The following is a 9,423-nucleotide window of genomic DNA, read 5'->3' as shown; positions in this document are numbered from 1 at the left end:
CGGATTCAATTTCTTTCATTTATATATTATGGTTTTTTATATATATATATCTGTTTATCTATTCGTGAAATACAAAAAGGGTGTACAATGCTTAGTGGATTCAAGAATAATTTGCGGATTCACACAACTAGTAATAAATTCAAGTGGTCTTGAGGTGATAAGGGGAGTTGAATCCAGAAAACTCCAACAAATGTCCATTAAACAGTTAAAGGGGCATTACATGCCATTCTGTCGTCAAAAATTGAATTCGATGAAAATTGCTCTACATTATATATTTCAGTAATAACAGTAGTATTTCATTTTTTCAAACACTTTTTAACCTCAAAACAGGCACATGAATATATGATTTTGGTGATTAAATAATGATTGTTTTGAAAGACAATAATTCTTCCTTATAGATTTCTTTACACTAAAAGTGGTTATCTAACGTAGTTTTATTAGCTATAGGTTTCTCTTGTTTTGTACAAAATGAATACTTTTATTAGTCATCAATATATATTCCTATGCCATTGAGAGATTTTGAGGGGGGGGGGGATGGTTGTTATCACTTTCACAGCTAATACCCACAATTACATGTAACTCTTAATCGTCCTGAAGAGATAGACACAGTGGTCCGATCTATAATTAATAATAAGACTGCATGATTTCTCTTATTTTCTGCGGCCTGACATCTTTGATGCTGCGTGAAGTTGTTTTGATTTTGTTTGTTTGTTTGTTTTAGTTTTTTTTTTTTTTTTTTGTTTTGTTTTTTTTTGTTTTTTTTTTTGGTTTTTGGTCTTTATCTGAATGGCTGTACATTTTAATATCTCAGATCATCAGATGTAATCATGATTTGCCTAATGCAAGCAATAAATTTATGATATGTGTGACCAATTGGTTTGCGCGAATAACATTGCTTGTAATTATCAGGTGATGACGTAATACACAGAGAGGATTATTAAATCTGTAATTTGGAGATGTAATTTTAGATATCAGTTACCATTACGCCCCCTAACTTCCGTCACGTTGTTGTTGGTGGTTTAGCGGTAACCTTACGAGGTTTTCAATTATTAAAATATTATACATTGTAGCATAGCACTGCCAAAACTATGAAAATCTTTATCGAGGAAGCAATCGAATTACAATTTCACGCCAAATCTCATAATTTCAAAAGCGATCACGGTGGCTGTGTAAATGACCGGTAACAGCTGTTAAGGGAACCACATCCTTTGTGAGAAGGGTATCAATACTGTATGTTAATGACGGAGCAGAGCGATAAAACAGCGATATCCGCACCTCATAAAGAACAGATAAAGAATAATAACTAAATATTACAAACTAATCTGATATCATATCAATTGAAAAAGACGCGTATTTTTCTTTGATTAATTGTGAATAATTGTATTAATTCTTTTGTTGTAGGAAATGAAGGTGCTCACCTCTTAACAGATTTTACCAGAAATGATTAAAACCATCTTGAGCGATGCTTTAGTTTCTATAATTCCACTACCGTGTAAAATATCTCAATGATCATAAAATACATGTTTAAGACTCCAATGATGTTTCTTCACACCTGCTTTTTCTTTAATGTTGAAGAAAAAAGTCTAAATGAGTCAGATCTTGGCTATCAATTACCATAAACATGGCCTGCTTAATCACATCGCCTAAAATATTACCCGTAATCCTCCAGAAATATGCTGCAAAGCTTAAAACTTCATTTTTCTGAGCAATTCCCTTAAGTGTGTTCTTGACGTTTAGCAAAATAAAAGACGTTCATCTAGAACGAAATACTTCTGTTAGGTAATTCCAACGTCCTTGCATATGGACATTGTTCATTTAAAAAAGTAGGAGGGAAAAATCTTTCTTTCATATTCTAAAAGTATTACATACTTGAAATCAATCTGTCATGCTCTTTAAAATTCCAATCATAAAAGTATATCAAATTAATAAAACTATACTATCAAAGTTCACAGATTCTTAAAATTCTAATTCTAATTATTCCTATAATACAAAAATGTGTTAACCAGTAATTAAAAAAAAATATTAAGAAAAATAAAATTGTTCGATTTTCGCTTTGATTTTATTCGTCTATAAATTTTGAAAATGATAACTCTTTTTTTTTTTTTATCTTTCTCTCCTTTCTATTTATGCAATGAAATATATGGTGTACAATTGATTGCTAAAATTGATAAACTACTGTTGACTGCATGTGGTTGAATACGTCATTGTGCAAATATCTCGGACCATGAGTAATGAAGTGACCAATTGAATAATGAATCGGGCAAGGGATTTAAATATCCTAACGGCAACAGCTTGAGGTGGTCTGTCTGCCGGTATAATTAAATAGATTTACTCAAGACGAACTATGTCTCCAAACAGATCGTTAGGGTCAACGATGCACTGAGATTGAATTTAAGGTCAACAAGTAATGCACAGCTATTGTTAACCTCTACCGCTGGAAGACATCGAAAATTAACTCACTTAATTTCTGATAGTGCAGCATCTTGAAGATGCTTCACTGGCAGCAGAAAGATTCGTAAATTTTGAGACTCTTCGGAAGTTAATTTCGATAAGTGCTATCTCTTGTATTCATTCTGTGCTTGAGTGTGCTAAAATTACAACCCGCTGACAAATTACTTTCTCCAAGCATCTCTCTGTCTTTGTCTGGTACTAATGGCTTCCGTGACAGATAATCCAAATCATGATTTGGCGATGTCCTCATACCTCCCTCACGTTCATTTCCATAATGGTCCGAATTATAGGATCTTAATTGTGATTGGGTGCGCCAATTAGTAATCGTAGTAATTTAGTTTTGGAATTAATTGGGCACTAAGCGTTTGAAGTTGACGCCAGGAACCGCTACGTAAGAAAGACAGTGATTAGAAGATCTGCTAATTGGAGGGTTAAGACGAATTTAATAAGAATTTCATTCAACACATCGGGTATTTTATTGATAGATTTACGGTTCTTTATCGGTGTTTAGCGATCTTTTCAAGGTGATTCAGAGAGAGAGACGAAGTGAGAGAGAGAGAGACGGAGAGAGAGACGAAATGAGAGAGGGAGAGAGAGAGAGAGTTCCGTACTGTTCATGTATAGAGCTGATCATTTTCAGTAATAATTTCAGATGCGTCTCACTCTATCCTTGCCACTGTGGTTTGCTCCGTTAAAAATTTGAAATAATACTATAAAATAGAAGCATTGTTTATGATTTATTTCAACGGGAACAAGCCCCTGTATGATTTGTCTGGAGTTCATAATGTTAATTCGACCTAGGGCTAAAATCTACCCAAGAATTATTGACTAAAAAAACATATAAAGGCATTCAATTTGACATATTTAAGGTAAGAATACGTTTTAGCGTACCGGAAAACAAATTTTTTGTTTCTGAAATTTCAAAGCCAAATGCCAGCAGATGCCATCAGAGTGATGGAACAACCGAATCTGCTGATGATTGATGGATCGTACAAGTTATTTACAAGACATTGGTGACATGCTGTTTGCTACTGTACACCGGTATCTTGTTTACATGTGCAAATATTTAGATGTCCAATGTGTTTGCCATTGATATCTGTACAAACTATGATGATAGCCATTTCCTCATACACTGTAGCTCTGAAGAATGCAAGTATGAATGTTGATAACTAAAATATCGTGCGCTGAGAGAAAGTGGAGTGTAAATATAAGAAATAAATTTCATTTTTGAAAATACATGAGAGTATGAACTGCAATGCTTCCCATCGGCACACTTCACACAAAATGCTTTACGCTTAACGTATGCCAGCGTGAAGCCTCGCGGCTCATACCCTGTCTTTTCAAATATGAAATTAATTTCTTTTAAAAATATACCGTATTAATAAAGTCGTGTTTAAGAATGAATTTCAAGTAACTGAAGAACATTTGATTGTTTTTGAATTAAGAAAAGTAATTGAAGTATTAAGCAATCGCATTTGTGAAAAACTGTGTAAATGTAATTGAAATCATTTGAAGAGATTGACATCATAATTGAAAGAATTCGATTACATTAAAGTACTTGAACACATGCCTAATAATGATATGGATCGAATACCTGCGTTGTTAGGTGACCGATATTAATATACAACAAAGAGAGGATCCCACTCCTATTTGTTCTACTTTCAGTTTAACAACCTTTCATCACTAATACGGTGCGATGTTTTTTTGTTTTTTTTTACTTAGAAGTCCTAAACATATAAGTTATTATTGGATCACAGGTGTTCAAACTATTCAACAAATTATAGAGAACTACCAGATGTCAGAATCATTCATATATATATTTATTTTGTGTATATGTTCCCCAATGACAAGTTAATAACACAAAATACCGAATTACTCATCTCTCTGTCTGTCTGTCTCTCTCTCTCTCATTCAATGCTTTTTAGGTCACCTGAGTAAACTCTTGAAATGATCTATTGCAATTGGTCAGCGGCCGTCGTCATCCGCCGTGTGTGAACTTTTTTAACTTCTTGATAACTACCATTTCAATTCTTTTCAAATTGAGTATGAAGCATATTTAGGACAAGGGGACATAATTATAAGGTTCAGGATTCCTGCTCCCTTGCGGCCTTAAGGGCGGGACAAAAACGGCCAGAAACTTATTAATTTTCAAAAATCTTCTTCTCTATAACCGCACATTTTTGTTAAAAACTAAATTCATAATGATGTAGAGCAGGAAGGCTTCTATTGCAACAAAAATTGGGCCTATTGCATAAAAGAAAAATTGTACGAGATAAGGTTATGATAAATTGTGTGTGATCAAGAGAAGACTACTTCTAAATTTATCTCGTGGGGATCCGGGTTAGAATAGGTCCTCTGTACCCTTCCCTCGTGATCCGGGTTAGAATAGGTCCTCTGTAACACCCCCCCCCCTCCCGGGGGGTGGATTCGGGTTAAATAGGTCCTCTATACCCCTTGCTTATCGTAAGAGAAAACTAAATGGGACGGTCCTTTGGATGAGGCCGCAAAAACCTAGGTTCCGTGTCACAGCAGGTGTGGCACGATAAAGGTCCCTGCTCAAAGGCCATAAGCGCCGAACATAGGCCTAAATTTTGCAGCCCTTCACCGAGAATGGTGACGTCTCCATGTGAGTAAAACAATATAAAATAAACCAATCGATCAAAATGTTTCTTTTCTATTATAAAACAGAGGTTGACCGATATATTTGTTCAAAGTTTAGTTGAACAAATTGTCCTTCCAAGTGTATTATTTACAAACATGTTATTGATCACTTTTTTTTTCTTTTTTTTTTTTTACAGTATTACCTTTGTAAACCTATACCTAATATGTATAAAAGGCACATTTGTCGAATTAGACTAATCTTCTCACAATCTTGAAATTGAAACAGGCTGGCATAACAACATGCTTAGAGAAATGAATTCTGTAAAAATGACATAGAGGACGAATACCATTCAGTACTAGGAACTTCGCCATGAATACATCAAAAAGTATTATTGGCAAAAACCATCTGTTTACAAATTTGTACAATTATTAAGTGTTCATAATGTACATGCACTTTGTAATTTTATAGGGATATTAAAAGTTAATCTCCGTCGTTTGGGTTTGTACACCGCCATACAATGCCACTTTTATGTATTGATGTATACATATTGTAACAATGATGTGATAAGATGTATAACTTAAAGACAGTAGTAGAGAGTAGTATATATGATATCTAATATATATAAATTGACATATGACAAATCTGACGCTGATAGTGTATACTATTTTGAAATCTATACATTGATACAGGACAGGTATAATACTATGATACTATATGATATTTGATATATACACAGACATATAAAAGGTGTGATTCCTGTGAACATGATTTTATTGTCATTAAATATTCATTGAATATTTCTTATTATCATTGAATGTCTTTTATTATTATTAAATATTTTTTATTATCATTGAGTATCTTTTATTGTTATTGAATATCTTTTATTATTATTGAATATTTTTTATTATCATTGAATATTTTTATTATTATTGAATATTTTTTATTATCATTGAATATCTTTTATTATTATTGAATATTTTTATTATCATTGAATATTTTTTTAGTATCATTGAATATTTTTTATTATTATTGAATATTTTTATTATCGTTGAATTTGTTTACTATCATTTAATATTTTTCATTACCATTGCTTTTTGAGGGTTTTTTTTTTAAAATAAAATTTTCGGAAGACAATACTTGAATTGTACTGAAATATTGAAGCATTTGTTTTATTGATTTATGAATCGTAGAATTCGAAAGACAATGTATTTCACGTTCATTATTGCTGATTATCATTACTGATTGCAATTGCAAATTAAAATAATTCTACAAGTTGCTTTTTTTCATTACATATATAAAATGGAGACAGTATTTTTCATTAGAAGGTATCAAGCAGTTTCTGTTTTGTGGAGAAATACTGCCATCTTGTCATCCATCACATTTTTCACAAACCCTTGACATATTGTCTAGGGACGATGACTGCAAAGTGTTGGAAAGGTCAAAGGTTGGAAAGATCAAAACAAAACATATACTCAATAGCAACACGTGGTGAATTACAAATTAAATGAAAAAGAAATGATATCAGATTTTATCAATAACACTCGCCTCTTTGTAACAGATATTAATGGCTTATGTTTCAAATACGATAAGAATTTAATCGAATATATTCCCGACTCGTTGATATTTATAATTAATGTGCAACATATGTATACACAAAAAAGATTACATTTCTGACATATCACCATTTATTTGATACAGTTATAATTTCACTGTTAGAAAACAGACACCTTCGATATAATGTTAGGAGGACTTTTTTTTTTACAGCGATGACGTTGCTGTCATGTTTGTGAATCCAGTACGTTTCCGATTTGACAAATACAATATGAGCACGATATTTACAACTATGTTATGTGTTTCAACTTTGAGTGTCGTTCTTCAAGCAATTTATAAACACGTTACTGACATAATAGGCATTGATTCATATATGAGCTGCGGAGGGTTAAAAAAAAAAAAGGTTTCCTGGAGGAGGGGGGGGGGGGGTATGTCTTGGTGGTGATTCCGTAGATTTAAAAGACTCGTGCACCATCTAGCGTTAATTTCGATAAGGACTATTCTTTGCACGCCCCCTAGCGTCAATTCTGTTACTGAGTCTGTTGATTAAGCGTTTGTTATGTAGTTGCAGCATGTTTTTGAAATTTATTTGTTCGTTTTGTATTGAAGTCATTTTTACCCTTTCTGTCGTCCATATTCTCTCCCCATTAAAATTATTCTGCTGGAGTGTTCTATTTCGTTAATTATTGACATCATCATGTTGACCTACAGTCAAAATTATGTTGAATGACATACAATTCAAAGACCAAGAGTTTCTTTTCTGTGCATAAAACAGTGGCGTAGCTTCCATTGAGGCAACCGAGGCAGCTGCAAACTCAAAAACACCTTTTACGTTGTTAAAATGTCGATAGCTTCGGGGGGGGGGGGGGGGGGGGGGCGCAGCCCCCCAGACCCCCGGCCTCGGTAATATTCGAACCCAAGCTACGCCTATGTAAAGCATTTGTTTAGTAGATAGTCACACAAACGTCTTGTACAACTGGACTAACAATTTCTTTAATGGGGTTAGTACCACAGTATTCTTCATCATTGAAGATGTCATAATATTCAAATCGAAGCTTAGAAGTACGTTGTTTTTTTTTCATTTTCAATAAATAATTTACAAGCATGGCGTGTTTGATTTTCTTCAGGGATAACTGGTATACAATATTTGTCCGTTTCAATATTCAATGAATGTTCACTTATTCTTAATTTTGTCAGTTGTGAGCGTTCACATTTTTTAACACTATTCGTGTAGTGTATATTCATCGTAATGTGAAATTATGTTTTAGGAACAGAAAGGTAATAAAAGAGCAAACAAAGGGGGGGGGGGTTTAGATTTTGACACCTTAAAGGGCATGGACACGATTTGAGCTTTAAAGAATGCTAATTTTATTTTTCCATTGATAATGTTTAGAATGCTTAAGTGAAGTATTTCTAATGGTCAGCAAAAATTTGAATGTCCGTTGTCGAGGTACAAGAGAGCTACAGAGCTCACAATTCTTTGTTATGTAATCAAGTCTAGTGTTGTGTTTTTGTTTAATTAGGTTAAATATAATAGTAGAAGTTTCATTTAAAGCAGATTTTTTTAACTTAATTCTGAATACAATTTTCTAGTGTTTGGCACATCTCATTTTGTTTTAAACATGCTATTTTCTATTAAGTAATCTATATGTAAACAAAAAAGCATGGCGCGAACCTTGTTTACATAATAAAGAATTTCATTTGTAACACAACAATTGAAATTCAAATCTTTGCTGACCATTAGAAATACATTAGTTAAACATTGTAAACATTATAAATGGAATAATAAAAATAAAAAAATATTTAGTTCAAGTCTTGTCCATGTCCCAAGGCACTGGTTTAAGTTTTTTCTTTTTTGAAAAAAAAAAATCGTTTTTGATGTTAAACATTAAAAATATTGACGAAACTAAAATTGCACCGTCAAGGTTTAGCCTTAACTCTGTGTTATATAAACAAGACCCGAGTCCTGTGTATGTTTACAAACAAACAAGTGAAATGTAAATTTTGTAATCTAAAGCATCCAAATATTGCGCAGACACAAATTCACCTTTTGAAGTGCACATTTTACCCAAAGAATACTTGAAAATGTTATACATATACTTAGATCGATAAACATAAATGCACCTTTTCAAAACTTTGTAAAGAATAGCGTATCTCCAGGCATATTTGTTTACACAACAAATGATGAACTCTCTATCACCAGATGCTGTCGTAATGCTAACCTTGATTTTTTGGTAAACGTTTTAAACACATTAGAATTTGATCATTAAAAGTGAAAATTCCGGGGGACATCGTGAATCAGTCCCTTTAACTTGAATGTTCATGATTTATACGATTTTTAGTCATCTCGAACTGCAAGTCTTTCTTTTTCATATTTCTGAAAAAATCATAGTATTTTTTATCAAGCATCATGTGATGGATTTTTTTCAAAAGCGAGAAATTACATGAGGCGAACAATTGATTTATTTAAAAAAAATACGTAATTCCAAGAAATTTGAGATTCCATAAGATATACTAAATTAATAAAAATACATTATGCACTTTCGCTATCAATCAATATGATGTTGGGAACGAGAAGATATGTGCCGGTCAGATTAATAAACGCATTTACTAGTTTATTCACAATTCCACACATATACATGTACCATAAATGAGATAAATTGTACAGCATCATAGTCGATATATATTCTTACATGACTTTAAATAGGGAGAAATACCTCACCCCTCACCCCGTGTATTCAGCTTTATGCCAGCGGATCTGCAATGCCAGCAAAAAAGCATCACAATACAGTCATTTTCATATACGATATAAGAAATTT

The sequence above is a fragment of the Ostrea edulis genome, chromosome 5 (assembly GCF_947568905.1).
Source record: "Ostrea edulis chromosome 5, xbOstEdul1.1, whole genome shotgun sequence".
Classification (NCBI taxonomy): Eukaryota; Metazoa; Mollusca; class Bivalvia; order Ostreida; family Ostreidae; genus Ostrea; species Ostrea edulis.
Note: the sequence above shows the minus strand (reverse complement) of the source record.